Source organism: Hylobates moloch, unplaced genomic scaffold (genome assembly GCF_009828535.3).
Source record: "Hylobates moloch isolate HMO894 unplaced genomic scaffold, HMol_V3 SCAFFOLD_2, whole genome shotgun sequence".
Taxonomy (NCBI): domain Eukaryota; kingdom Metazoa; phylum Chordata; class Mammalia; order Primates; family Hylobatidae; genus Hylobates; species Hylobates moloch.
The window spans coordinates 124,645,015-124,651,687 of NW_026652277.1; the positions used below are offsets into that span (position 1 = coordinate 124,645,015).

General features: G+C 40.2%; 1 pseudogene; it reads right to left on the minus strand.

The window, feature by feature from the left end:
- Positions 1 to 2,624: 2,624 nt before the first annotated feature.
- Positions 2,625 to 2,705, minus strand: LOC116477898 (small nucleolar RNA U13; annotated as a pseudogene).
- Between the last annotated feature and the right edge of the window lie 3,968 nt (positions 2,706 to 6,673).

The window sequence follows — 6,673 nt, forward strand, 5'->3', positions numbered from 1 at the left end:
ATAGAACTACATATTTTTTAAACTACATATCTTAATTTAAAAACATTGCTAAAAATGGTAACAATCATCTGAGACTTCGGTGAGTCATAATTTTGTTGCTGGTGTAGGCTTTTGCCTCAATGTTGGTAGTTGCTGACTGATCAGGGTGGTGGTTGCTAGAAGGTAGAGTGGCTCTGACATTTTAAAAAATGAGAGAAAACTGAAGTTTGCCACATCAATTGACACTTCCTTTCAGAAAAGATTCCTCTGTAGCATGCAATGCTGTCTGTTAGCATTTTACCCACAATAGAAATTCTTTCATCCTCTCCAACTGTGCTGCTGCTTTATCACCTACAATCATGTAATATTCTAAGTTCTTTGTTGTCACTTCAACAATGGTCACATCATCTTTACCAGGAGTAGATTCCACCTCGAAAAAACAGAAACAACAACAAAACAAAACACTTTCTTTGCTCATCCATAAGAAGCAATTCCTCATTCCTTCAAATTTTTCAAGAGACTGCAGCAATTCAATCATATCTTCAGTCTCCACTTCTAATTCTAGTTCTCTGCCATTTCCACCCCATCTGCAGTGACTTCCTCCACTGATGTCTTGGACCCCACAAAGTCATCCTTGAGGACTGGAATCACCTTCTTCCAAACTCCCATTAATGTGGATATTTTTACCTCCTCCCATGAATCATGAATTTTCTTAATGGCATCTAGAATGATGAATTCTTTCCAGAAGGTTTTCAGTTTACTTTGCCCAGATCCATCAGAGGAATCACTGTCTGTAGCAGTGATAGCCTTACAAAATGTATTTCTTAAATAAACTTAAAAATCAAAATTTCTCAGTGATCCATGGGTTGTGGAATGGATGTTGTGTTAGCAGGCATAAAACAACATTAGTGTCCTTGTGTAGGTCTTGGGTGACTAGCTACATTGTCAATGAGCAGAAATATTTTAAAAGAATTTTTTTTTTTTCTGAGTAGTAGGTTTTGATACTGGGCTTAAACATTCAGCAAACCATATTGTAAACAGACGCATGATCATCTAGGCGTTGTTATTTCATATACAGAGTATAAGCAGAGTCAATTTTGCAAGATTCTTTTTATTTTATTTTTTAATTGAGACAGGCTTTCGCTCTGTCTCCCGGTCTGGAGTGCAGTGGCATGATCATAGCTCACTGCAACCTTGATCCCCCGGGCTCAAATGATCCTCCTGCCTCAGCCTCCCAAGTAGCTGGGACTACAGGCATGTGCCACCATGCCCAACTAAAGATTTAGCATAATTCTTAAGGGCCTTAGGGTTTTCAGAATGGTCAATGAGCATTGGCTTCAACTTAGAGTGACCAGCCACGTTAAAGTGATTAGCCCCTAACAAGAGAGGCAGCCTGTCCTTTAAAGCTTTGAAGCCAGGCATTGATGTCTCTCTAGCTATGAGAGTCATAGACGGCATCCTCTTCTAACAGAAGACTGTTCGTCTACATTGAACATCTGTTTAATGTAGCCACCTTCATAAATTATCTTAGCTAGGTTTTCTGTATAACTTAGTGTAGCTTCTCCATCAGCACTTGCTGCTTCACCTTGAACTTTTAGGTTTTAAAGTTGGCTTCTCTCCTTAAATCTCTGCTAGATTCCCACTTTTCTTCTGCAGCTTCTTCATCTCTCTCAGCCCTCATAGACTTGAAAAGAGTTAGGGCCTTTCTCTAGATTAGGCTTTGCCTTAAGGGAATGCTGCGGCTGGTTTTATCTTCTATCCAGACCACCAAACTTTCTCCATATCATCAAGAAGGCTATTTAGCTCTCTTATTATTTGTGGGTTTACTGGAGTAGTGCTTTTCATTTCTTTCAGGAATTTTTCCTTTGCATTAAGAACTTACCTAACTGTTTGGTGTAAGAAGCCTAGCTTTCGGCCTACCTCAGCTTTTGACATGCCTTTCTCACCAAGTACAATCATTTCTAGCTTTTGATTTAAAGCCAGAGATGTGTGATTTTTCCTTTAACTTGAACACTTAGAGGCTATTGCAGGGTTATTAACTGGTCTAATTTCAATGTTGTGTCTCAGGGAAGAGGGAGGCATGAGGAGTGGAAGAGAGATGGAAATGGCCAGTCGGTGGAGGAGTCAGAACACACACAACATTTATCAATTAAGTTTAGAATCTTACATGAGTGTGGTTTGTGGACCCCAAACAATGACAATAGTAACATCAAAGATCACTCACCACAGATCACCATAATAGATATAATAATAAAGTTTGAAATATTGCAAAGACTATCAAAATGAGACACAAAGACATGAAGTGAGCACGTGCTGTTGGAAAATTGAGGCCCAATAGACTTGCTCAATACAGGGTTGCCACAAACCTTAAATTTGAAAAAAAAAAAAAATGCAATATCTGTGAAGCACAATAAAGTGAAGTGCAATAAAATAAGGTATGCCTGTATTTTCCTTGGTGAGGTGTCTTTTTAGGTCTTTTGCCCATTTTGGATACCAGTTCTTGATCAGATCTGTGTTATGCGAATATTTTATCCCTTTCCGTGGCCTGTCTTTCTATTTGTTAAATAAAATTATAGGAAGCTATTGTTTTATTTTCCTTTCTTCTTTATTAGTTTTTTCTTTTCTTTTTTTTTTTTCTTTTTTCATGTCAGAAAGGTTTAGAGGGAGGCACGTCACACACACAAGCATGAACATCTAGTCATCACACTTATGAACTACGAAAGGAGAAGGCTACTGTTTTGGACTAAGCTCCTGTGCTAGGCCCCAACAGACCAGACTAAAAATCAAAATGGAGTCACTCATGCAGCATTTCCAAGTGCTAAACTAAGTTGTTATCTGACCTTCAAGAAATCAGTAGAGAGGGATAACAGTCATTTTTCAAAACAGGCCAGTTTCAATCTTTAATTGGCATGATAATGATGATAAGTTCCCTCTGCTTTAATCTTTACACACAAAAGGTAGACAAAAGTAACCTGATGCTAACTAATCCATTATCCTTCTATTGTTGTTTTGTTTCCTTGTCTCTGCCTTACAAGGAAAGTAACTTTGAAATGACCAATCTGCTTTCTTCAGTCTTTTCTGTCTATAAAGCCAACCCCCACTGTTCAGCTCATTGGAACACTTACTCTGTTTTGTAGGATGAGGTATTCCTCGATTCTAGAATCACAATGTAAATCAAAAAATATCTGAGACAAGTCTCAATTAATTTAGTAGTTTATTTTGCCAAGGTTAAGGACGTGCCTATGACACACCTCACGAGGTCCTGATGACATGTGGCCATGGTGGTCAGTCTGCAGCTTGATTTTATACATTTGTAAGGAGACATAAGACATCAATCAATACATGTAAGATGTACATTGGTTCAGTCCCGAAAGGTGTGACAACTGGAAGTGGGGGGGTCCCAGGTCATATGCAGATTCAAAGATTTTCTGATTGGCAGTTCATTCAGTTACTACTTACAGATCTGGAATTTAAGCAGGGTGCAGTAGCTCACACCTGTAATCCCAGCACTTTGGGATGCCAAGGTGGGCGGATCACCTGAGGTCAGGAGTTCGAGACCAGCCTAGCCAAAATGGTGAAACCCCATCTCTTCTGAAGGTACAAAAATTAGCCATGTGTGTTGGTGGGTGCCTGTAATCCCAGCTACTCCAGAGTCTGAGGCAGGTAAATCGCTTGAACCCAGGAGGTGGAGGTTGCAGTGAGCCAAGATCGCATCACTGCACTCCAGCCAGGCAACAAGAATGAAACTCAGTTAAAAAAAAAAAAAAAATCTGGGATTTTATTTAAAAAGGAATATCTGGGTTATGATAAGGGGTTGTGGAAACCAAGGTTTTATGCAGTTGAAGCTTCCAGGTAGCAGGCTTCAGAAAGAATAGATTGTAAATGTTTCTTATCAGACTTAAACAGCCTGTTCTATCAGTCTCAGGGTCTGTGTTGATGTTAATGGTAATGAGGCATATCTAACTCCCCCTTCCCATCATGGCCTGAACTAGTTTTACAGGTTAACTTTGGAATAAGTTTTACAGGTTAACTTTGGAATAAATTTTACAGGTTAACTTTGGCTGAGAGGAGGAGTCCATTCAAATGGTTGGGGGGCTTAGAATTTTATTTCTGGTTTACAGCAATAAAGCCAGCTGAGATCATTAAACTACATTTGTTGTGATTTTGTGTTTCGATAGATAAAAGATCTATTTCATCCTTCTAAATTAAATGCCTTCTCTATCCTTTTTCCTCCCTGTTTCCTTGGAAAGGTCTTCTCTATTTCTGAAAACTGGAGAAAAGGAAGCCTCTGTATCAAAACTCTCAAGTGTCCTAGGAAGGAAATCAAGCAAACCAGAGTCCTGAAACAACCTGACAATTCCAGTTCTAAAGAGAATTGATTACTAACAGCTATGGCACCGGGCCCAGGAAATAGCAGTGCTCCAGCCTCTGCAAAGCCTAGAATGAAACACATAGGGGCAAAGCGGAAGACTTCCCTGAAAATCACTGACAAAAATCAGATTAATCAGAGAAAAGGCATATGAATTTATTTATCATGGTTTTATATGACATGGGAGCCTTCAGAATGAAAACCCAAAGACACAGGGTAAACTGTTTGCTTTCATGCTTAGGTTCCACAAAGTATGGACAGATGTGTAGAAATATGATTGGGCAAAAAGGATATGAGCTAATGGTAATAGAATCAGTGGGGAAACCCAGCAAAACCTCTCTTTTCGGGTTCTTCTTGGCCTCTGTGCAGGATTCCTGCCTTCTGGGTATGGGCAGGACCCTCTCTGGAATAGCGTTCTTATAACCTACAAACAAGGTAGGTCAGATCATTTCTTTCTCTTTCTTTTTTTTTTTTTTTTTTGAGACGGGATCTTGCTGTGTTGCCCAGGCTGGAGTGCAATGGCACAAACACATAGCTCACAGCAACCTCGAATGCCTGGGCTCAGACAATCATCCTGCCTCAGTCTCTTGCTAATTTTTTTTTTTTTTTTAAGAGCAGAATGTCACTATGTTACCCAGGCTGGACTTGAACTCCTGACTTCAAGCCATCCCCCTGCCTTGGCCTCCCAAAGTGCTGGGATTACAGGCGTGAGCCACTGCACCTGGCCAAAATAATTTCTTTATGGCCAGTTTTTATACAAAAAGGTGGGGCGTGGCATTAGACTAATATTTTTCGGTCTTATGGCTGGTTTTGGGGGAAAAGGAGTTCTGGTTTCTATGACCCCCCCCCTTGGGGAAGAGGAATTCTACTTTCCATGGCTGGCCTTAGGGGAAAATGAGGGGCCAGAAACAGGAGGTCAGGAAAAAGTCAGAGAAAAACTTTTGCTTCTGAGGCCTTTAAGATATCATTTTCTGAGTCCCAACAAGCATCATGTAAGAATATGGAAACTGTAAGCAGATTTTAAACTCTCAGAGAGAGCTCCAAGCACAAGGGTGGGTGTAGTACTGCTCAGTTGTCCATTTTCTTCATTCACAGGGCCTGAGAAACCTGTGGCTGAGAAGCTGCTGGACCAGCTGGTCCTCATCAGCCCACAAATACTTCATGCAAAAAGGATTAATAAATCAAATCTAAGAGAATTAAGAAGGGATATGACTGCATCTTACAATTTAGCTCATTATTTTCCAAATTGGCTCATCTCTGGACTGTATTAAAGAAATTGGTGGTGTTATCTGACACATCCCAGACTACCAGAAGAGGCAACGTTGCAGCATTAACAACAATCACGTGTGCACATAAGCAGGGAAGGCTCAGAAAGACCAAGAAAGTACTCAAGGTAATGGAGACCCAAGATGTGGTGATTCCAAAAGAGAAGCCTGCGATCTTGTTGTAAACTGTACAGTCTCATGTTTGCCCTGGTTACCCTGTGGAAACAGGACAGACTCGTTGGGTAGGTTTTACCCATTTGTTGACTTTTACCTGTTGCCAAATATAGGTCTCAGGAATTGCGTTTTGTTGCTGGCTTAGTCTCATGCCTTTTTGAACCGCTCTCTATTAGGCACAGTAAAATAGAAGGAAATAGACCCTATTACATTGTAATGAGTGGCCCCTATAAAATCAGCAATAATCGGTTGGTGGGGCAAAGCCATGAGGATTCATCTAGAGGGCAAATAGCTGCCTCCTATCCCCTACCCACATCATTCAAAATGAAAATAAAATAAAACCATAAATAAATGTAGAAGAGTTCAAAAAATTCTGATATTTCTTATGACAACTACATCAACACTTTTGTATTTGTATATAAAATAATATATCCCTTCCAAAATCTCTCCCTCTTTCTCTGTCTCTCTTTTTTCTCTTTCTCTCTCTCTCTCCTTTCTCTTTCTCTCTCTGTCTCTTTCTCTTTCTCTTTCTCTCTCTCTCTCTTTCTCTCTCTCTCTTTTTCTTTCTCTCTGTCTCTGCCTCGGCTGCTGGTGACCTCAACATGGGCTTGTAGCTGACTTCAAGGATCCCAGATGGAAGGTCCCAACTACATCCTAGGGTCCATTCCATAATTACCCAAAACCGTAGAACAACCCAGTGCAGTCAGGTTATTAGAGAGTCCTGAAGAAGACCCCTTATTGACAGATGTCAACAATTCTTAACTGTTTTTATCATCTGCCCCCACGATTTCTGTCATAAGCTAAATAAATGTACTTTGGTGGCATGATGTTTAGTATGATGGTTGCTAAGGGAGGAAGGGTTTCTGAAACTCCTGCGGAGTTTTCT